At 41.6% G+C, this 24,465-nt stretch overlaps 1 long non-coding RNA gene across 2 annotated transcripts; it reads left to right on the forward strand.

Annotated features, from left to right (window-relative positions):
* Window positions 1-301: 301 nt before the first annotated feature.
* Window positions 302-23,101, forward strand: LOC115893554. Of its 2 annotated transcripts, XR_004053574.1 has the most exons (4): window positions 302-618; window positions 10,862-10,907; window positions 17,567-17,715; window positions 23,067-23,101. It is a non-coding gene; the product is annotated as an uncharacterized LOC115893554 (long non-coding RNA). The 2 variants fall into 2 exon arrangements; XR_004053573.1 differs by lacking the exon at window positions 10,862-10,907.
* The last annotated feature ends 1,364 nt before the right edge of the window (window positions 23,102-24,465 follow it).

Here is a 24,465-nt window from a genome sequence, read left to right on the forward strand (position 1 = left end):
CCACTTCAGGGCAACCACAATGATGAACAGGCACGAACTTCTTGACGCATGCACTTCACCTCCCTGACAGGGCCCGATAAGATCAAATAGCAAGGCTGTAAGTGGTCTGACAGGCTCGGTGTGCCACGATCAGAGAGCAGAGGTGGGTGAGCTGAAGGCCCCTGCTGTACTCTTGCCACGGGGGCTTGCTTGGGCTGCAGTTAGCTCTGGGAGGGGCTGGCCTCAGGGGTGGAAGACACAGCCGAGTTTCCAGAAGAGTCGATGGGTGCATTTCAGGCACAGAAATCAGCCTAGAAAAATCTCCTTTCTAGGGCCTGGGTTTCTTCCTTTATCTTGTCAGTGTGGTTGTTTATTTCCCTCCTTGGTTATTTCTTCCCCACAAATCACTATAATAAGAACAATTTCACACAGAGTGAACATTCACATGGAGTCAAGTTCTTTGCTGAGGCCTGTACCTGTTTCCTCTAAGCCACCTCTCTGCTTTGAAAACAGTTCCCTCTCTCTGCTTCTGAGCTCATGAGGGGAGTCACTCAGGCGTCAGCATCCAAACCACAGGGAAGACTCATCGACCGACCCCACGGCCTGCTTTGGGGGATGGTGCATGTGGTGATATTTCTGGTAGGCATTTCAAGTTTTCATCTTTCATGTAATAAGGATTCCTTGTGACTCAAAGGAGAAAAGGAACCCTGGACTGGGATGGATTAACTAGTAATCGTGTTGTGAGCAGGGATTATTGGGATCTAATCTTTATTGCAAAAGTCATATTCAGTGAACTCTGAATGGCCTGATGGTTCCACACTCGCTATTAGGAGCCTGAGAACCCACAGCATGAGGATCCTGTGGAAATCATTTCTATATGGGGGCTGCTATAAGATCTAGTGTTGGTCTAGTGGCAAGGAAAAGAAAAGTGCCTGGGTCTGGGATATGCAACAAGTCAGTGGCACAACTAGCCACGAAAGAAAAGTGCCGGGGCAAGGGAATTATTTTTTCCGTGAAAGACTCCTGTTCACAAGAAGACGCTACTCATTTCATTTCTTTCCAGAAAGGTGCTGAAAGGCAAAAATTACCAAGGGTCAAGCAGAGAAAGCTCTAATAGAGAAATGCCATTATGCTTCAGATTCCTTAAGTTTTAATGAAATGTTGCTAGTTCTGTTTCATAGGCAGAGAATTGAAGGCTGTGAGAGGTTAAGGGGCTTGTCCAAGGTCACTCGGCAAATAAGTCCTAGAGTTGCAAGGGAAATGCTGCCAGGTCTGACAGTCTCATCCACACTGCCTCCTCCCGTCTGAAATGCAAAACAGGCAGATGAGGCTCCAGCTCAGACTCGTGAAAGCTCATAATCACCCTTAGCGTTTCTGGCTGTCCATGTTCCCAGCCTGCGAATTGAGTCCTCTCCTGGGCTGGGAAGCTGTAGTCATTGCTTGGCCTTTCTCCTTAGCCACAGATGGTTGGCCCAATATAAACTGCTTATTGTTTTTGTTTTTGTTTGCTTTCATCTCCAGAGTCAGGGAAATGAGTGCTCCCGAGATTACCTTGTCAGTAACTATGAAAGCACCCCCTGCCCATCTTCAAGTTCCAAAGAAATCCGACAACCATGATAGCAGCCTTAGTGGCAGCAAGAATAAAATCAAGAGTCCATAAACCAGACAGAAGGATCATCCAGTTCCCGACGGTAGCCAAGGCAGCAGGAGGAGTGACAAAGTTCTGGCAGGCTGATGGGACTGCTTACAAGATTTGGATACCCCAGAGCCCAGGAAAGTGAATCTGGGGATGCTTAAGGAAGCTGCTGTGCCTAGATGTCACTGGCTTCTGTGGGAAGGGCAACCCTGGTAGAAGGGAGCCCTCTCACCTCAATTTGTCTGTGTTGCACCCTTTTCTCCCACTCTGCTTTGCTCTCTGTGTGTCAGCTCTCAGTTGACCTGCTTCCCTTCTTCTAGGCCCGGCTGGAGCTGACAGCTCAGTGCTGCTCAGCTGGCTATCCCTGTTGGAACAACAGTTTTCAGACTTTATTAAGTACCTAAGCTTCCAACCCTGAGCAGCAAGCATGCTGTCTCCAAACTTCAGCATCCCAGCTTCCAAAGTCCCAAAGACTAGGCGAGCCCACTCAAGGTCATGCCATCCTCCAGGGGACTGTTTGCTTGGCCAAAAATCACGAGTGAGGAGAAAAATGAGAAGAGAGCATGGGGGCATCAGCAAGCCCCCACACTCTTTTCTTCTTCTAAACACCAAACTCGTTCCTGTCACAGTTTCTTTTTCTTCAATAAAGAGTAAGACAGGAGCCACTTACATACACATCAAAAAACGGAGTCGCCTCATGGTGTCTCAGAGGCCACCGGTGCCTCTCTCCTCCCAACACTCTCTCTTGTAGAGGTGTTGGAAAAGTTGACTCAGTCATATCATCTTCATTTAGAAGTTTAGTTTGAATCATCTTAGTGTTCCATCTTTGTTTAGAAATGTTGAGCTGCTGGCTGGGCGCGGTGGCTCATGCCTGTAATCCCAGCACTTTGGGAAGCCAAGGTGTGTGAATCGCTTGAGGTAGGAGATTGAGACCAGTGTGGCCAACATTGTGAAACCCTGTCTCTGCTAAAAATACAAAAATTAGCCGGACATGGCGGTGCATGCCTGTAGTCCCACCTACTCGGGAGGCTGAGGCAGGAGAATGGCTTGAGTCTAAGAGGTAGAGGTTGCAGTGAGCCGAGATCACGCTGCTGCACTCCAGCCTGGCTGATGAGAGTGAAACTCCGTCTCAAAAAAAAAAAAAAAAAGAAAAGAAATATTGATCATTGAGCTGCTAAATGTGCAAGTTTTGCTTCTAAGGATAGTGGCCACTTCAGGTCAGGATGGTCTTATTTTGTTCAATCACACTCTTTCAAAGCTGGGGAAGTCCTAGAGTCTTTCTCTTCCACCTCTCCCATTTTACAAGTGGGAAACTGAGTCACTGAGAAGTAAAGTGCTATAGCTTTCATGGAGGAAACAGGACTCACTTCTGGCCTCCAAGCCCCCAGCCTGACATGCCCATGATCACTGTTTTTTTCTTTTTATTGAGTGTAACATCGAGACAAGAAAGCTTTAAAGCTCAACGCTCTTGTCACATTTTCTTGCCTGTTGTTCTTGTATTCCATTACAAATCTGCCCCTGACCCTTTTTGAAAGGGGTCATTGAGAGAGGGTAAGGAAGGAGAGGCAAACAAGCTTGGGCGTGACCTGATCAATCCATGGTTACTGAGTTTCTCAGGAATGGAGCCTTTTTTCTAAGGTAGAGAAGTGGAGGTGGAAAGAAAGCAGGAGCCACAGAGAGAGGATCTGGGGAAGGGGTAGGGGCCTGGCGACACCATTAGTTCCGGGGTTACATGCACTCCCAGTGGCCCTCGCTGAGCCCAAAGCCTAACCAGAGCACAGTCATGAAGCACCATCTACCTACAAAATTGGTGGCCCGGAAATTCACGCACAGATTTCATTCCATCACTGACGAAAGAGGTAGGAAGAAAGAAGATGATTATTAGAAATATCTTGAAGAAAACGTGGTTCTTAAATTTTAAAACTTATTAAAAAGAAAGTGCTTTGCCCACCTCCCAACTCTAGAGATCCTGATAGTTTAGTGTGGAGGCCAGAAATACGTTTTTCTTGTTGTTGTTGATGGTGAATGTCTAGTACTCCATTAGTGGCTTAAAAAAATCAACTATTTTGGAAAATCATTTTAGAGTTACAAAAAAAGTTGCACACATAGTATTGTCAATTTAGTAAACCCTTCACCTCCATTCCATTTCCCCTAATTTTAATTTAAAAAATTGTAGTAAAATATACATAATATAACATTTACTATTTTAAGTATTTTAAGTGTACAGTTCAATGGCATTAAGAATATTCATTCACGTTGCTGGACAGCCATCACCATCATCCATCTTTTATCTTCCCAAATGGAAACGATGTAGCCATTGAATGATAACACCCCATTCTCTCTTGCCAGCCGTCATTCGACTTTCTCTCTCTATGGATTTGACTCTGTTAGGTACCTCATATAGGTGGAACCATGCAACATTTTCCCTTTTGTATCTGGCTTATCTCACTTTACCTAGTGTCTTCAAGGTTCATTTATATTGCAGCATGTGTCAGAATTTCATTCCTTTGTAAGGCTCAATAATATTCAATTGCATGTATATACCACGTTTTCTTTCTTCATTTGTGTGTTGATGGATATGTGGATTGTTTCTACCTATTGACTATTGTGAATAATGCAGCTGTAAACATGGGTGTGCAAATATCTGTTCAAGTCCCTGCTTTCAATTCCTTCGGGTAAATACCCAAAAGCCTAATGTTAATTTCATATACAACTGTGGTACATTACTATTCACTTAATTTTCTCATACTATTCACTTACTATTTACAGACTTTATTCAGATTTCACCAATTTTTCCACTAAAATACAGTCTTATAATAAGCACTCCAGGAGATTCTGGTTCACGGGTCAAAGTTTTATAAGCATTATTTTTTAAATGACAGATTGGGTCCAGGAAGCAGTGCCATATGTTGGAAAGTTGACCTCGGACTGAGGTACTGTACGCTGAATCCGGAACAGGTTCAAAAGCAGCCTGTGGAGATTCACTGCCTTCCACTGGGCCTAGTTTTCTCCATCTTTCAAAGAGAATGGTTTGAGAATGATCTGGAGTCTTCTAGAGAAAAGAAGCTCTAGCATGTAAAGTTGCTCTCTAGGTAAAAGCTTTCCAGACAGCTGCTGACAAAAGAGAAATTGGCCAGCATTTCTGAACTCTCTTAATAATGGTATTATTATTACTTTACATAAAAGAAGCAAGATTTCAACTAAATGACAATGGTTCTAGGATTCTTTCACAGTAGTGTTAATTCGTTATAAAGCAGCATGGGAGTATTTTTCTGTAGGAATCAGCCTGACAGAGTCCTATAGAACTGAGCCTCTGAAGACGTGCACTGACCAGCACAGGGAAGAAGAGTTAAAGATCTCTGAACATGTGAAACGACATCATTACTGCTGCTCCAGGCATGTGGTATGTTTCAGGCACCCTTTTAAGTTAGTCTTCTCATGAGGAAGATTTGGGAGCAAATGCAAAATGAACCCACGGGAACATTTTTATAACACTGCTTTGGATGCAGCACAGAAGTGTGCCTTTTACGGTAAAAGGATGTGAAACCGTAAACTGGTGACCAAAGATACTCCAAGGAAGCATTAAAACAAGGAAGCAGGCCGGGCTCGGTGGCTCACGTCTGTAATCCCAGCACTTTGGGAGACCGAGGCAGGTGGATCGTGAGGTCAGGAGTTCGAGACTAGCCTGACCAACATAGTGAAACCCCATCTCTACTAAAAATACAAAAATTAGCCAGGCATGGTGGTGCGCACCTGTAATCCCAGCTCACAGGAGGCTGAGGCAGGAGAATCGCTTGAAGCTGGGAGGCAGAGATTCAATGAGCTGAGATGACACCACTGCACTGTAGCCTGGGTGACAGAATGAGACTCCGTCTGAAAGAAAAAAAGGAGAAGAAGAAGGAAAAAAAATAAGGAAGCAACGGTAATTCAAAGAGAGGGGAGGACCTGGGCTGAAATCTGGTTTGGATTCTATTAATCTCAGTGTCTTGGGAAAAGCCCTAGAGGGCCCTTAACAAAGGGAGAGGCAGTCATGACCTCAGCACTAGCATCTTAACATCTTTTCAGAGAGGTGTCAATTCCTGGGGACCCCCTTGTGGCAGCCCTGACTCAGAAAGAAACACACCAGCTACTATAGTACATCATCACATACCACTTCCTGAAGGGCTTTGGGTTTTCCCTAGAAGGCTATATTGTTATGAGCAGGTCCTGCCAGGAACAAGCTTGAGCTCAATAGCTAAAGCAGGGGTGGGGGGAGGAAAGAAGCAGAACAGAACATACGCCTTTTGTGTGTGTGTGTGTTTACATACACATACATACAGACTTGCCCCCACTCACAGTTTATTATCTGTGCCTTATAATCCATATATGGAAGATAGGCATGGAAGTAGAGAAAAACAAAATGGACCTCTAGAAGGAAGAGGGAAATAAATCAGTCAATGGCCTTTCCCAACTTTGTGAGATTTGAAATAGCAGATATTATGCAAAGGCAGAAGTCTATAGTTGGATAAGGAAGAACTACCATTTGATCCAGCAATCCCACTGCTGGGTATCTACCCAGAAGAAAAGAAGTCATTATGTGAAAAAAGAGACTTGCTCATTTGTGTTTATAGCAGCACAATTCACAATGGCAAAAATATGGAACCAGCCCACCAACCAATGAGTGGATACAGAAAATGTAGTGTGTGTGTGTGTGTGTGTGTGTGTGTGTGTGTGTGTGTACCATAGAATACAACTCAACCATAAAAAGGAAAAAAATAATGGCATCCACAGCAACCTGGTTGGAGTTGGAGATCGTTATTCTAAGTGAAGTAACACAAGAAGGAAAAAACGTTGTATGTTCTCACTTATAAGTGGGAGCTAAGTTGTGAGGACACAAAGGCATAAGAATGATATAATGGACTTTGGGGACTCAGGGAGAAGGGTGGGAAGAGGGTGAGGAATAAAAGTCTAACACTGGGTATAGTGTGCACTGCTCAGGTGATAGGTGCACCAATATCTCAGAAATCACCAATAAAGAATTTATCCATGTAACCAAAACCATCTGTTTCCCAAAAACTATTGAAATAAAAATAAATAAGCAAATACACAAATATAAACATTTATTGTTAGATCTCTTACAATTGTTAATATGCTGATGGAATTGTACATTCCTTTTCTCACATTTATGTCATTAAACAAATGTTTTTAAAATCATCATGCAGTAGAACTCTGTGGAGCACCCTTTGGGAAACACTGAACTAGCTTGCTTGAACAGTAGCACTGCCTGTGCTTCTTGGCAGGCAAGATAATTAGAGAAACATGATGGGCTATTGTTTTATAACCAGATACAAGTCTATCTTTTTTTTCAGATTCTAAGTTGTAAATAAATTTTTGGATTAGTTATGTAGTGCAAAGAGTCATTGAACCACATAATGACACATAATAAAGTATCCCTTTAAAAATGGTTTAATTGTACATGTAGAATAATTTTCTATCTTTTTATTTTTACTGTATCAAATATTGGGTACAAGACATTTTGCATTGGGAGAAGGGGAGCAGGCCTGTTGCTTTCTAGTAGTCTAGTTTGATAGAAATCACTAAATTTAGAATACCTTGAACTTCTTTTCCTTGAACGCAAATTCATTTATCTATGAATAAGCATTATGATTATGACTGCAGTTGAAATTCTCTAACTTAACTTTCGAGTCTCCAGCAGTATCCAGAAACTGCTTCCCAAATGAACAAATTTCCATAAGCTTTTGATACCAGACCTGCATATGAGACACTTTGGATATTTTGGCATTTGAGAAGGCTGGTCTCTTCTTTCACCTAAACATAAGCTCTTCCATCTCCTCCAAAGATGAGTCCCAGGGCAATCCTACAGGCAGGATTGAGACTTTCTCTGGAAGCTTCCTTAGGTTTGATGCAATGCTCAGGAAGGCACTTGAGCAAGATCATACAGTCCTGGCCAGGATAACTTAGTAGAAACATGCCATTAGCAACAAGGAAGAAGTTGTCTTTCCTTCTGTGATGGCAGAGCGTTTCTTAGAAAGTAAAGAAATGCAGAAAATCTTCATCATAGCTATCTTATCTACTTGATCTCATTACTCCTTATTAACACAAGAAGACTCTGAACAGTTATAGTGAAAGTCCCGGTAAGAAGGAAGTGATCACTTTCAAACTAATCTAGCATATCAAGATGATGATAAACAAAAAAGTCTAATTATTCAATAATAAATAATATTGATTCTTAATTGGAGATATAACATTTGTTCCTGCCTATCTCTTCCATCATCTCACTACATGATGCATTTGCAAATACACACACACACTAACCAGTTGGGTCTGGTTCCTTTTTTTGTTCACCTATTGCACCCAGTTTTGCTGTTTATCAGAAAATTACCACAGGATGTTGAAATTAACTGCTTATGTGTCATCTTCCTCATAAAACTACAGACTCTTTGAAGATAGGTTCAACATATTATCATCTTAATATTCCACTGACCGATGCAGAAAATATTTATCAAATGTGTTGAGTATATCACCATTACACTAGTTACATGGACACTCATTTATGCTATGCTTACTGGTAAATTTGACCAACTGTTTCCTTTTATGATTTAACACACTCATTTTAGATGAGTGGACCATCAGAAAATAAGTTTTTTTTTGTTTTTTGTTTTTTTTGAGGCGGAGTCTCGCTCTGTCGCCCGGGTTGGAGTGCAGTGGCCGGATCTCAGCTCACTGCAAGCTCCGCCACCCGGATTTATGCCATTCTCCTGCCTCAGCCTCCCGAGTAGCTGGGACTACAGGCGCCCGCCACCTCGCCTGGCTAGTTTTTGTATTTTTTTAGTAGAGACGAGGTTTCACCGTGTCAGCCAGGATGGTCTCGATCTCCTGACCTCGTGATCCGCCCGTCTCGGCCTCCCAAAGTGCTGGGATTACAGGCTTGAGCCACCGCGCCCGGCCAGAAAATAAGTTTTTTAGTACAGACTTTAAAATGGAGATAGCACCTCTAAAGGACCTATATTTATTTGTTTCAAGAGAAATATAACTTTGAGACATGACAACAATATAAACTTTAAGATAAATCTATCAGTATCATTTGAGAATTCAGTTAAAATTGAGAAAATCAGAATAATGATTTGATATGGTTTGGATTGATGTCCTCACACAAATCTCATGTTGAATTTGAAGAAGGATCTCGTGGAAAGCAATTGGATCATGGGGGCGAATTTCTCCCTTGCTATTCTCATAATAGTGAATGAGTTCTCATGAGACATAATGATTTAAAAGTGTGTGGCACTTCCCCCTTTGCTCTCTCTCTTCTGACATCATGTGAAGAAGGTGCTTGATTCCTTTTAGTCTTCCACCATGATTGTAAGTTTCCTGAGGCCTTCCAGGAACTTCTTGCTTCCTGTATGGCTTGCAGGACTGTGTGTCAATTAAACCTCTTTTCTTCAAAAATTACCCTGTCTCAGGTAGTTATTTATAGCAGCGTGAGAACACACTAATACAGAAAATTTGTACTGGGAGTGGGGCACTGCTATACCTGATAATGTGGAAGCAACGTTGGAACTAGGTAATGGGCAGAGATTGGAGCAGTTTGGAGGGCTCAGAAGAAGACAGAAAGACATGGAAACATTTGGAACATCCTAGAGACTTGTTGAATGGTTTTGACCAAAATGTTGATAGTGATATGGACAATGAAGTTCAGGCTGAGGTGGTCTCAGATGGAGATGAGGAACGTACTGGGAACTGGAGTAAAGGTCACTCTTGCTATGCTTTAGCAAAGAGACTGGCACATTTTGCCTCTGCCCTAGAGATCTGTGGAATTTTGAACTTGAGAGAGAATATTTAGAGTATCTGGTGGAAGAAATTTCTAAGGAGTGAAGCATTCAAGATGTAATCTGACTGTTTTTAAAAGTGTATGCTCATATACATGAATGAAGAGATGATCTGAAACTGGAACTTATATTTAAAAAGGAAGCAGAGCATAAAAGTTTGGAAAATTTGCAGCCTGACCATGCAGTAGAAAGAAAAACCCATTTGCTAGGGTGAAATTCAAACCAGATGCAGAAATTTGTTAATAGGCAAGACAATGGGGGAAAATGTCTCCATGACATTTCACAGACTGTCATGGCAGCCCCTCCCATTACAGGCCTGGAGGCCTAGGAGGGAAAAATGGTTTTGCCTTGGAACATGGCACCTTGCATCCTAGCCATCCCAGCTTTATCCATGATTAAGAGGTGCCAAGGTACAGCTCAGGCTGTGACTTTAGAGGGTGTAAGTCCCAAGCCTTGGTGGCTTCCACTTGGTGTTGGGCCTGCAGGTATGCAGAAGGCAACAGTTGAGGTTTGGGAACCTTTCCCTAGATTTCAGAGGATGTATGGAAATGCCTGGATGTCCAGGCAGAAGTCTGCTGCAGGAGTGGAGCCTGCAGAACTTCTGCATGGAGAACTTCTACTAGGGCAGATAAAAGGGAAAAGGTGAGCTCCCACACAGAGTCCTCACTGGGGCACTTCCTAGTAGAACTGTGGTAAGAGAGCCACCATCTTTCATACCTCAGAATGGTAGCTCCATTGACAACTTGCCCCATGCACCTAGAAAAGCCACAAACACTTAATGCCAGCTCATGAAAGCAGCCATTGGGGCTGTGCCCTGAAAAGTCACATGGGTGGAGCTGCCCAGGGCCTTGGGAGTCCACCTCTTGCATCAGCATATCCTGAATATGAGACATGGAGTAAAAGGAGATTATTTTGGAGCTTTAAGATTTAATGACTGCCCTACTGGGTTTTGGACTTGCATGGGGCCTGTAGTCCCTTTGCTTTGGCTAATTTCTCCTAAATGGGAGCATTTACCCAAAGCCTGTACCCCCACTGTATCTTGGAAGTAACAAACTTGCTTTTGATTTTGCAGGCTTATAGGCAGAAGGGACTTAATTTGTCTCAGATGAGACTTTGGACAGTGGACTTTTGAGTTAATGTTAAAATAAATTAAGACTGGGGAACTGTTGAGAAAGGATAATTGTATTTTGCAATGTGAGGAGGACATGAGATTTGGGAGGGACCAGAGGCAGAATATGGTTTAGATTTGTGTGCCCAGCCAAATCTCATGTTGAGTTGGAGGAAGGGCCTGGTGGAAGGTGATGAATCATGGGGATGAATTTCCCCCTTGTTTCTTTCATGATAGTGAGTAATTTCTCATGAGATCTAATGGTTTAAAAGTGTGTGGCACTTCTTTCTTTGCTTTCTCTCTCTCCTGCAGCCATGTGAAGAAGGTGCTTTCTTCCTCCTCACTTTCTGCTATGATGGTAAGTTTCCTGAGGCCTCCCAGACATGCTTACTGCACATCCTGAGGAACTGTGAGCCAATTAAACCTCTTTTATTCATAAATAACCCAGTTTCAAGTAGTTCATTATAGCAGTGTGGGAACAGACAAATACATGATTGTATGCCAGATAACAGACAAATAAGTAATACTTCTATGATTACTTGAGTTTAAGAGCCCTAGTTCACTCTGTGTTCTACCAAAATTCATTTGTTTCATGTTTAAGAAAGAAGCTGATTAAAACCATCATGTAAAAGGGAATTTTTTCTACAACCCTTATTCCTTATACAGTAATTCCACCTATCTTAAAGGGATATGTTCCAAAGCTTCCACTGGATGTCTAAAGCTACAGATAGTATCGAATTCTTTATATACTATGTTTTTTCCTATACAGACATACTCATGATAAAATTTATAAGTTGGTACAGAAAGAGATGAGCAATAACTAAAAATAATATAGAACAGTTATAGCAATATACTGTAATAAAATTTACATGAATGTTGTTTCTCTCTCTCTCAAAATATCTTATTGTACTATACTCACTTGTTTTTTGGACCTCAGTTGACCCTGGGTAACTGAAACTGCAGAATGCTCAACCTCCCCCGATGAGGTGGGACTACTGTACACAAATAATGTGAATTCCTCTAAAGAGGATTAAGAGGTCAGGTTCTTTACATTTTGGTCTGCATCCTAGCATTTCCTCAAAAAGGTGTTTCAGGCATTGGAAAAGTGTATTCTGGAACAGGTTCTCTCCAATAGAAATATAATGTAAGACATGTATATAATTTTAAATTTTCTAGTAGCGTCATTAAAAAAGAAACAAGAAACAGGTAAAAAGTATTTTAATAATATATTTTATTTAACCCAATATATCTAAAATATTATCATTTCAATAAGCAATCAATATAAAATGATTCCTGAGATATTTTCCATTCTTTTTTTATCCGAATTATTTGAAATCCAGTGCGTATTTTATACTCACATTTTAATTTGGACTAGACACATTTCTGTGCTCAATAGCCACATGTGGACAGTGGCTAATATTGGTCTAGAAAACCCATCACATGAGAACAAGCTGTTTATTTTTCTTATGTCATGTATGATTTTGTTGAGAAGGTATCAGCTTGAGTCAATGAGTCTAGTAGTGCTGAGCTGAGTTATAGAATATGATAACAAATACTTACCAAGTTCTTAATGTGTTCTAAGCTTTGTTTTAGATACTGGGACTATAGTTGTAAATAAGAGTCAAAATTTACTCCCTTATGGAGCTAACATTCTACTATGTGATACAGACAACAAACTAGACACATTTAATATAATGTAGGTTGAATGGTGGTAAATGCTAAGGCAAAAACAAGGACAGTAAACAGAAATAGAGAATACTGAGACAGGAATCTAAGTTTTAGAAATAGTTGCCAGTTGCCTTCTTAGTTAAAAGGTGACATTTGGTTAAAGACCTTCTGGCAATATTACATGAAAATTATGACCTTGGGTAACTGGGATTTTTAAGTAAAAATTGTTGAAATGTATAGATGAGTTTTTCTCTTAGATTTAAAGGTTTCAGGCCAGGTGTGGTGGCTCACACCTGTCATCCTGGCACTTTGGGAGGCAGACATGGGAGGATTGCTTGAGCCCAGGAGTTCAAGACCAGCCTGGGCAACATGGCAAGATGTGTCTCTACCAAAAAAAAAAAAAAAAAAAAAAAAAAAAATTAGCCAGGCACGTTGGCACACACCCGTAGTCCCAGCTACTCAGGAGGCTGAAGTGGGAGGATATCTTGAGCCTGGGAGGTCAAAGCCACAATAAGTCATGATCATGACACTGCACTTTAGCGTAGGCAACAAAGTGAGACCCTGTCTAAAAAATGGTTTCACATATCTGTGTGAAGGCTGACCATGGGCTAAACAATTTTGTTTGTGATAATGCTAAAACAAACACAGGCTCTGTGTTCTTGGGATATGTATTTTAAAGGCAGACTATTAATTAAATATTTGAAATTATAAATATGTAAGTACACATGAAGATAGGTACTGTGAATTTATATAACAAAAACCCAAACCAGACCTGAGCTAGGCTAAAAGGATGTCTGAGTTACCTGAGGCAAAACTGAAAGAGGCATTGGAATAGCATTCTGGGAGGAAAGAACAATATATGCAAATGTCCTCGGTAGTGTATTTAAGAAATAAAAATACAGCTTGTCTGGCTGGCATGAGGAGAGAGCTCCATGAAAATGGAGTTGAAATTGAGGCTGCAGTCTATTGGAACATGTAGACCATGTTCAACATTTGGATCGGTTTGGATAATCCTAAGAGAAGTGGAAAGCCATTTAAGGTGGTTTGTTTCTTTTAAACATTTAAGATTTTAGAGGATAATGATAAGATTTTTGTTTTGAAATAATCACTGTGGCTGCAGTGCATGAAGGGATTGGAGGGGTGGCCAGAGGTCAATAGGCAGGCTCTCATAGTGGCCCTCAGTTCGAGATCAGAATGTGTATGTCATGAGCTTAGACAACCAACTCCTTGTGGAATCCATGGGCTTTTAGAAAGCGTGACTCTCAGGCGAACTTGAGGAAGGACCATCTAAAGGTCTGAGCCCTCAGAAAAGAGGCTATGTAATGACTTCATAGGACAGTAAATGTAAATGAACATGTTAATGAAACACAGATGGAACAAAGTTCTAATGAAGAAAAGAATCGGCCGGGCGCGGTGGCTCAAGCCTGTAATCCCAGCACTTTGGGAGGCCGAGACGGGCAGATCACGAGGTCAGGAGATCAAGACCATCCTGGCTAACACGGTGAAACCCCGTCTCTACTAAAAAAAATACAAAAAACTAGTCGGGCAAGGTGGCGGGCACCTGTAGTCCCAGCTACTCGGGAGGCTGAGGCAGGAGAATGGTGCAAACCTGGGAGGCGGAGCTTGCAGTGAGCTGAGATCCGGCCACTGCACTGCAGTCTGGGCAACAGAGCGAGACTCCGTCTCAAAAAAAAAAAAAAAAAAAAAGAAAGAAAGAAAAAAAGAAAAGATTCAAGATGGTATGAAATTTTGGCTTAGTGTCATATTATATTGGACAACTTAGAATCCACACTTTAACCTTATATTTTGATTAACTTGCTTTGCAGGTTTCAGTTCTTACCATTGTGAACTTCTTACTTTTTTTTTTTTTTTTTTTTTGAAAGTGAGTACAGTGCATAGGGCAGTTATCAACTGGTTTTCCTACCTCAAACGATTCCTTTGCACCTAGTAAAATCAAGATCCTAGACTGGCCCCCAACTTTTTAAGGTCCTTTGAAAGTGAACCTTAATGTTGTTTATATGTTATATTTGTGCAGGTCACATGCAATGGTACAGCCTAATCCAGTCAAAAAAAACTTGATAAGGAACAATCTATGATTTCCTCAAAGCCCAACAGAAAGGATAGATGCTGGAGGTTTAAAAAGCTTTTATATTAAAAGAGCTCTCTTGAAGTTTTCCTTTAATTAAAAATACACAGAAAATGATGCAGTCAAGTTCCTAGTAACCTGATTATAGGATACCTCTTACACAAGAAATATTACTAGAAAGATTAATAGTAGTGATGGCCAAAATTTATTGAATTCTAACTATGGCTAAGCTCTATTCTAAATATGTCATCTCATGTAATCTTCACAATAACTTGACAGTGTCAGCACTATTATCATTACCATTTTATAAAGAAGTAAAAGAATACATGGAACCATCAGATAACTTGCCTCAAAGCATGGACATTATGAGGAATAGAGTTGGGATTTGAGCCTTGGCAGTGTCATACAGAAGCTTCTGTGTTACAGGTCCCTTTACTTCTAGATTAGTGGTTTTCTCCCTTTCTCTGGTGAATGCAAGGTGAGTTACTCACAAGGAGGTTCCTAAGCAAGTGTCTCTTTTGAACTAAAATGGTGTTGAGTGGATGCCCTGTGCAACTGTGAAATTTTCCCTCAGCCTTTCTCAGGGTGCTCCCATATACCTTGGAGTTTCTTTCAGCCAACATCACAATCAGCTAGGGCTTTGAAATGGATTTTTGTGAACAATGTGAATTATGTGACACTATTCTTCCACTGGACAATTTTTCATCTATCAGGCTAGGCCCTTGATGCAGAAGGTGGCAGTGAAGGATCTGGAAGGGGTGTCTTTCTGTGTCTCAACTGTTTCCTGGAAGTTTGCTCCTGGGCACCTCCAGCTTTTCTTCACCTCTACCTTCCTTCAGTAGGAGAAACCAGAAAGGTCCCCGACTACCCAGAGCAGGTGCCCAACAAGGAGCAAAGAAACAAAATACAAAGTAAATAAACACTGGGACAAGAGGGCAGCAGAGTAATGATAATGCTGTGAGCATGAAAAGCACTGTGGCCTCTCACTCCGCATCTGATATGTTTGGATATTTTATCCCCTCCATACTCATGTTGAGCTGTGATCCCTCATGTTGGATGTGGGCCTGGTGGGAGGTGTTTGGGTCGTGGAGGTGGATCCCTCATGAATGGCTTGGTGCCCCCCTCAAAAATAGTCCTAGGGTGATCCTGAAGTTCTCCTTTCTAGGTTGCCCCTGGACTGGGCACTATGAGGAGAGACCTCACTGCATTCCCTTGCTCCTTGCTCTCCTTGCTGAGACTTGGTCCAGAACCTCACATACTAGACAAACAGTACATGGTCAGGGCAGATGTGCTTAGAACACCTCCCTTAACTCTCTCAAACTCTCTTCACTGCTTCAAGACTAACACCCCTATAGTGAGCGTTCCTCACTGAGAGCCCTCAACAATTTTTGTTTCATCTGCTTGTTAGTTTTCATAAGCTAAATGTTTGCACTGTACCTCAGAACTATCTTTTAATGAAAATGATTCCAGGCCATTTTATTTAAGAACACAGGCTCATAGAATGCTCATTTCAGGAAGCAAAAAGGAATAATTCTTCTGAAATTCCTGTAGGAGTATATAGTGATAGCGAGAAACCCACTGGGTTTAGCCAACCAGGGCAATTTACTGAAAAAGGGCCTTGGGCAGAAAGAGCGCCACTGAAAGGAGCAGTACAGGAGAACCCCAAAGACCTCACTTAGCCCTTCCCTTTCCTTCAGAAGGGTTTTCAATAAACCGTTCCAAATACTAAATCTTGATTTGACATAATTCAGAATTATAGGAAAATTCCCAAAGAGCAGGCAGGCCAAGACAGAGACAGTAATAGCCCCCTTTAATAGGACCTTTACAAGGGAGGCTGGAGCCCAATGAGATCAAAGCAAGGGAAGGTGTTCTGACCTCACCCCGTAGCATGGATTGAACTCCTAACCTCAGTCTGCCCAGGAGACAAAAGTTATTGCAGCTGCTTCAAAGCCACAGTCAGTCACATGTGAGAGTTGCCTCCTATCCCAGGGCTCACCCTCAAATCTGCCTCCACCACCCTTGCTTGGCTAGCAGGTTGTGAATGGGGAGGAGACCACTGGATATGGTGCATTAGTCCATTTGCATTGGTGTAAAGGAATATGTGGGGCTGGGTAATTTATAACAAAAATAAGCTTATTTGGCTCACAGTTCTGCAGGCTGCACACAAAGCATCGTGCCAGCATCTGCTTCTTGTGAGGGCCTCAGGAAGGTTACAGTCAAGGTGAAAAGCCTAAGGGAGCCTGGATGTCCCATGAGGGAGAGAGTGGGCAAGAGAGAGGGAGCTGGAAGTTCCAGGTTCTTTTAAACAACCAGATCTTACGTGAACTCACAGAGCAAGAATTTACTTGCTACCATGAGGGGGGCACCAAGCCATTCATGAGGGATCCACCTCCACGACCCAAACACCTCCCACCAGGCCCACATCCAACACGAGGGATCACATCTCAACATGAGTATGGAGGGGATAAAATATCCAAACATATCAGATGCGGAGTGAGAGGCCACAGTGCTTTTCATGCTCACAGCATTATCATTACTCTGCTGCCTTCTTGTCCCAGTGTTTATTTACTTTGTATTTTGTTTCTTTGCTCCTTGTTGGGGACCTGCTTTGGGTAGTCGGGGACCATTCTGGTTTCTCCTACTGAAGGAAGGTAGAGGTGAAGAAAAGCTGGAGGTGCCCAGGAACAAACTTCCAGGAAACAGCTGAGACACAGAAAGACACCCCTTCCAGATCCTTCACTGCCACCTTCTCCTGCATGAAGGGCCTAGCCTGATAGATGAAAAATTGTCCTATGGAAGAATAGTGTTACATAATTCACTTTATTCACAAGAATTCATTTTCAAAGCCCTAGCTGATTGTGATGTTGGCTAAAAGAAACTCCAAGGTGTACGGGAGCACCCTGAGAAAGGCTGAGGGAAAATTTCACAGGGACTCTGCACAGCATAAGATACTGAAAGGCCTGCTGAGGCCACATGAAGGAGACAGGAAACTGTTTCCCTAAAGAGCATGGCAAGTAGTTGCTGTGGAACCTCATTAGATGCTGTGATTTAGTCTAATGCACTTGACTCTGTCAGTTCCCCTGTCTTCAGGTTTTTTCCTCCAGTAGTGACACTGTGGCTCTCAGTGCTGGGGTGGGGGGATTTATACCACATGGAGCAGCCGTTTAGCAGATCACTTGAAAGAGACAAGAATAGGGTGTTGGAAGAACAAGGGAGTTCCTAGAAATACTCCCCACTTCTTTTACTCATTCTTATTTTTGTAGGATTTTTAAGCCAAGCCCATGAGAACTGTTACAGGATGTATGTAATAAAAAGACCTCCCAGCTTCTACTCCTGCTCCGGTGTGCAGGGACAAGCTGTGTCTGTGACTTAACACCCTCCACGTCTGGCCTTGATTTCTTTGGCTCTCCAGGTAGGCAAAGGCAAGTAATGATAACCGGCTTTTGGGTGATTAGTATCACATTCCAGAGAGGTAAGCTAGAGGGGTCTACTTATTACTGTCCCTGGTCCAAAGTGCAATTCCCTGCTCATTCCTCTGTCTCTGCATTTGTTCACTCACTTATCCACCAGCAAATGTTTACTGATTGCCTACTCTGTGCTAGGCAGTAGCTTGAGTTCTATGGGTAGAGTGGTGAATAAAGCAAAGTCCCGTCCATCAAGGAGCTTAGATTTTGTAACCACACCTGACATCTATGCAGCCACTTTCATCTAGATTTGTCAACACCTGTGCAGATGTACTTTGCAGAATGATTTTGCCCTACCAACGGTGATTTTTCCTTAGCGTTGAAAATGCTTTGTTGAAAGTCCAGATCTTTCTTTACTCCCACTACATGTGGCACCCTCCAGTCTCCTTCCATGACGGTTCACAGCAGTCCTTCAGGTCTGAGCTCATTGCTCCCTCACCTTGCTAGACAATTCTTCTTTCTGTATCCTTGTTCCTGCCCTTGATTTATATGTATAATTGACTAACCTTTTTGTCATTTTTATGTATAATATTCTGTCTGCCCACTTACACTGAAAACTTTCTGAATGCAGGGTCTACATCTTTTAATTTTTATCTATTATTCTTGAACAACCAGTGCAGTGGAGTTTTACTATAGACACAGACTTCAATCTTTCCTCCTTTGCATTGTGTTAGTTTGCATTCTGCTATTCTGCTCCTGAAGATATGCGTTGTAAATAGCTGTTATTCACTTTCTGCTACTCTGCTTGCTTTTTTGATGCTGTCTGTTGATAATGCTTGAACATTTGTCTTATTCACCACTGTATCCTATATGCAGCAGAGTACCTGGTATAATAATATAAACTTGATACATATTTCTTGATTATCCATTGGCTGACTGACTGGCTGGTACGGAAACAATCCGCACAATCTGTAGCATGACCAGTCTTTAGGAACATTGTGCAACATACAAGAATTCCAAAGCTTTCCTGTAGACGTCTAGAAATACCCACTAATTGGCCTGAAGACGCTGAAGTTAAAGAAAAGACTGTCATTGAGCCAAAGAATGAGGCCACATATAAAATATTTGTATGCCTTATTTTGCCCTTCCGAATGATTATGTTTTGGCTGGAAGGTGCAAGACCCTATGCTTTTACTGTTTACCTTATAAAAGTGATAGAGAATGAGGAAGAGAGAGAGAAACTTGAATTTGCAGATGACACACTGTGGGCATTGAAGATGAAAGAAGAAGTCACAAGTTAAGGGATGCAAAGGAATGCAGGTAGGTTCAAGAACCTAAAAAGGGAAGGAAAACGGGTTCTCCTCTAGACCACTGAGAGAGAATGCAGCCATACCAACACATTGATTTTTAGAACCTCTGACTACAAATTAGAAGATAGTAAATTTATTTTGCTTTAATCACTAATTTTTGGCCATTTCTTACAGCACTGTTAGGAAGACAATACAAGGGTCCAGTGCAGCCAAGAGCTCCTGAAACAACCTCAGGGTCTGGCAGTATAATCTGAAATGTATCAATAATGGTAGTTCTGAAACACTAAGGTGGAAGAACTGGATTATCTGAGAAGAAAAGGGAGCTCTGTAATGTGGAGCACACACTGAGTGCTGAGTTTTCTAAACATCTGCAGAAAAACATGTTCCCTTGAGGCAGAAGTACAGAGTTAAGAGCTTGTAACTCCATGCTCATTTTGACCCCGTAAACTCGGTCTGAGAAACCTAAAATGGAAGTTGACTTACAATTTATGGATCGGGAGCAGAATATCCACAAGTAACTTACACACAAAGTGAGAATAAAGGAAGGTGCAGAACAGAATCTATGAACAGCTTTTTATATGGCGAGATGTGATGTGTTCTCCAAGTCCCATTTGCTCCAAAAATCTTCCTTTCCCAGCAGCCACAGTGTTTGGGTGAAAGTAATGTCTCCAATCCCTGTAGTTATCATCTACAAAGAACATCCCCACTATAAAACAGACTCAAAGTCTACAGACCTCCATTAAATAATGGAGGGTGATTTTCTTTATGAAAAACACCACATGAGGCCCGTTAATAGGTCCTCCAAATAGTATTTGATTGCACAACCTCCAGTACGCAAGCTATCCTTCAGGCCAGCTCCAACCTAAACCCAGTGGGAAGCCACTGGCCTTCACTTAAAAGGGATGCAGAGCCAGACTCCAGAGTCAACAAGATTTGTTTAATTGACCCTTTTTCTGTGTAGCTCACATTTATGTGTTTTGTAGCTCAATCTCCTTTCTATCCTCCCAGCCTCCCTTCAGGCAGCTCTAATGGGAACTGCCCAAGATTTCCGAACTACCTTTACTTTAGTGGGTCAGTGTTCACATGCATTCATATTGTTCACACACATGAATTACATAAAGTGTCTTTACATGCTTACTATTTTTTTTTTTTTGAGACGGAGTCTCACTCTCTTGCCCAAGCTGGAGTGCAGTGGTTCAATCTCAGCTTACTGCAACCTCCGCCTCCTGAGTTCAACCAATTCTCCTGCCTCAGCATCCTGCGTAGCTAGGACTACAGGCACACGCCGCCATGCCTGGCTAATTTTTTTTTTGTATTTTAGTAGAGACCGGGTTTCACCGTGTTGCCCAGGCTGGTCATGAACTCCTGAGCTCAGGCAATCCTCCTGCCTCGGCCTCCCAACGTGTTGGGATTACAGGTGTGAGCCACCGCGCCTACCTAGCCTACATGCTTACTTACATGTTTGGCCTTTATATCATAAGGGTTCTGATGGCAGGGACTATATCTGATCCTCTGTCATATCCTAAGTCACAGAAATAAGATGAAATAAATCCTCAAATCTGAAATACCTGGTGATGCTACTTCCTGGTCTATGTTATTATCTACTTTACCTGTGATTCTTTTCAGATTAATGGAGAAGCCACCCATTCATTAAAATGTAAACATCTTGAGGTCAGGGACCATAAGATTATCTTTCCTCAAAGAAAGGTCAAATACATCACAGGCTGTTAGACTGGGAGGGAGAATGCTGCTTTGTCAAATAGTGTGTCCCTGCTCATTGGAGGTATTTACCTCCAAAGGTAGTGCAGAGGCTCTGGGTACCCGTCTGGTTGTTGTACAGAGTACTTATGCACAGAGGGCAGGTGTTAATACTAAGTTATTTCTAAATTCCTTACAATATTATAATTCTATGACCTTAGTCATTCAAGCCACACCCTCTGAGAAGGTCTATCCAACCAGGCCTTTGGCTGGAAATGATACAAAAAACATGCACAATCTGATATAATCTTCCCCATGCGTTGCTCTCCAAACTTTCTCTTTCAACTCTCCCTTATCTCTTTGTGTTTGTGTCTGGTCAAGTTGGAAACTCACAGTTCCCCTCAGGTACCCTGATATCTCTTACCTTTAGGCTGGGTCATTGCCACCAATGCAAATCCTTGGTCTTTCTTCACAGGTTTTCCTGTTCTATTTCTTTCAGGATTCAACATATACACTATGGTCTTCCATGAAGCTTTTCCTGACTCTGTAAGACTGCTGGCTGTTTCTGCTATAAGTTCCCATAGTACCCTGAATTCAGGACAACTGCATTTTCATTTACTGTTCATTTATGTCTGTCCAGTAGACTGTAAGCTCCTTGGGGAAAGGACCACATCTTGTCTCTATCCCCAGTAGTCATCATCATGTCTAGTATATAGTAGATGGTCAAAAGTGTTTGTTAACCTCATGCTTAAATAACTGAAATTTAGTTAATGAATAATAGAGTGTCAAAATGCATTAGCTTACTATTCAATTAAGTCCAGTTGTCATAATTATATACTAGCAACATTGGAACTGTTCAAAAGATTGGGGGATGAGGGGACAGAGAAAGAGAGCGAGATAGAGAGAGACTAGAAGAGAGAGAGAGAGAGAAATGAAATTCACAGTATTTGCATGCCAAGACACTGTTTTCTATTTTCGTTCATGATGGTCTGATTACCCATCCTTTAATTTTACCTTACACTCCACAGTCTGGAAACTTGGGGTGAAAGTGTCAGTATCAAGTCATTGCTCCTTTTCCTGTGAGTGAACCACTTATATCAGGAAGTTGTAAAAGTGTAAAGAGAATGTCCTTCCCCCTCAACACTGAATCCATGCATAGGCCATGTGGGCAGCTTTCTGCATGGCATGATTTTTCCAGAGTTTTTTTCAGCAAGGAATAATCTTTTTACCGACCTCCCATTATGTATGAAACCTCTGCAACTAAAATCAGTCCTTTTCATATAAAACTGCATCTTCAGAAATTTCCTTTTTATACACAAAGCAGATACCTGGAATGGGCATCACAATTAATGTTAACAAAAATGGATGATTTGACGGGATTAGTCCCCATCGCTAGAGAATTGTGCCCCAAGAAATGGACCACAGAAAGGTTCTTGATGATGAATCTGCCGCCAGCAAATACTTGGGCCTGAAATGCAGGTAGGGGTGGGAGGCCCCAGTGTGAAACTCTGTTGTATGAAGTAGCTCAAAGTCTCAGGTGTCCATTTGGAAAAGAAAGGGGATAGTGGATGAGAAAGATACTGCTTTCCGGTTTTGTGATGACGTGGTTCTCCTCATGTCCAAAATGGGCTTTCAAGGTTAGGACATCTTTTTCTCAGTATGTACAAGACATCACAAGGTATCTTGGTTTCTCTGTTTTCTTGTGAAGGTGTAACGCTCTTTTTCTTCAGGGCGTGTCTCATCGCCACAATTTAGAAGTGTAACATTTTGACTGCACCTTTGAAAACACAGTGAACCTTTGTGGCTCCTTATCTTCTATGATTCTGTTTAAAGAAAACAAAACATATAGACAATGTTATGCACACAAGGCCTGAATCAAGCAACAACATATTTGTCTGTGGGGATTATTAGTACAGTGTGGTCACACATTCTATTTTCCACAAGCATGTGAGAAGCGCTGCTAAGCCCACTCTGTGAAACGCTTTCTCTCTTCTGCTGGGGGAGTTTCCTTTCGCTGCCTGGTGTTTGAGGGACTCTCTATGAACATTTGCCCTTTAGAGCAAAACTGATTATGGGATGTCAAATCCTAATCATTAATACACACAAATATTTAAAGTTTTGGGTTTGATCGAGAGGCTCTCCTTTTCCTGTGAATTTCCAGGTTTGTTACCTTAGTTGTTAGCCTAATGAAACTCAATATTCCTGCTGTTTGCCTCTTTGGTCATTTTATACCAACCTAGAGTTGAAAGTTTGAGAAAGACATGATTTGCCAGGTGTTCACTCATGTTCTGTTTTACTTACAAGTGCGGACTCAAAACAACGGTTCTAATCAATCATGTGTTTTTCTACAGAACCTACGGGAAGATCAAGAAATGTCACTTCTGAGAAAAAAAAATGTCTAATGCAAAGAGTGAAGAGAGCTTTTTATATCTTACACTGACCACAACACACAGTTCAGAAAACTTAAATAACCCTAACTAAAATTTTAAAGGTGCTTCAAAGCATAGAAAGTACCTTGACATGCATTTTCTCATTGAATTCTTATAAACCTATAAAATGGTGCTTACACCATTTCAGAAATGAGAAAATGGTGGCCCAGAAAATAAAGCAGCGTGCACAAGACCACGCGCTGCACAGGGGACTGATCTGATACCAAAACTTGACTGCAGATTATTTACTTTCAACTCTCACCAGCAAAACGGACAAAAGTGCTTTGGACATGCAAGTGTTTATTATGTTGCATTTTGGAACTCCAGACCTAAAACCAAACATAAATAAATATAAAACAAAACAAAACAAAGAAGCACTAAAGATCAAACCCATCCTCAAACCCAAACATCCAGAAAATAAAAGGAAATTATTTTTTTTCCTCAGGGGAAGCAAGTGGAAACAGACACCTGGTTGATTTCATATGGGATTAGCTCTCAACTCTGATGAGCCTCATGGTCTCCTGGATCTTCCTAAACCAAGGCTCTGGGACAGTAATTAATCAGATGGAAAGTCTGGGAATTTATCTCACCACCATCACTGCTTCTGCTGAATGCTGACTTAAAGATGTGAATCCACTCAATTATCTCACAGTTAGGAAGAAGTGAATCTCGAGTTCAACGACACAGAGATGAGAGCCCAGGACAATACCTAAGAGTCTGACTGCAATTAATTAGACAGATAGCATCTCATATTTGGGAAAGACCTTAGAGGTCTCATCCAGTCTCCCTCCCTACTACAAGAATCCTTCCCTAGCAAGCCTGACAAATCACCACCTGGTGTTGGCTCCTGAGATAGGAATTTTCATTGTCTCGAGGCACCCATTGCACTGCTGTGAGATGTGCTCTTGTGATTAGAATGGATTGCCTTCTTGGAATCAAATTATTTCCCCTTTTAAGCTGTCAGTCCATTTTCTTGGCCTTAAAGATTATGGTTATTTGTGCATTCACATGCTGTTCTTCGAATATTTGAAGTCAGCTCTCTTGACTTTCTTAAACTGTCTCTTCTCTATCAAAATATAACCAGCTTCTCCAACTTTTTCTAAATTCATTGATTTTCAAGACTTTTTACAAATGGTCCCATTTTTGTACTTTTTTGTGGAGAAATGTTCATAACTGAATAGGGTCTATGTTTCCCACTTAATCTGACCCAATGTTAATGTACTTTCAATACCTTTACTGGTCATTAGCTCTATACCAGTGAGGCCAAATATATGGTGGTGGGTGATAGTATCAGCTCCCTTAACTCTGCAACCCACTGGAG

Source organism: Rhinopithecus roxellana, chromosome 15 (assembly GCF_007565055.1).
Source record: "Rhinopithecus roxellana isolate Shanxi Qingling chromosome 15, ASM756505v1, whole genome shotgun sequence".
Classification (NCBI taxonomy): Eukaryota; Metazoa; Chordata; class Mammalia; order Primates; family Cercopithecidae; genus Rhinopithecus; species Rhinopithecus roxellana.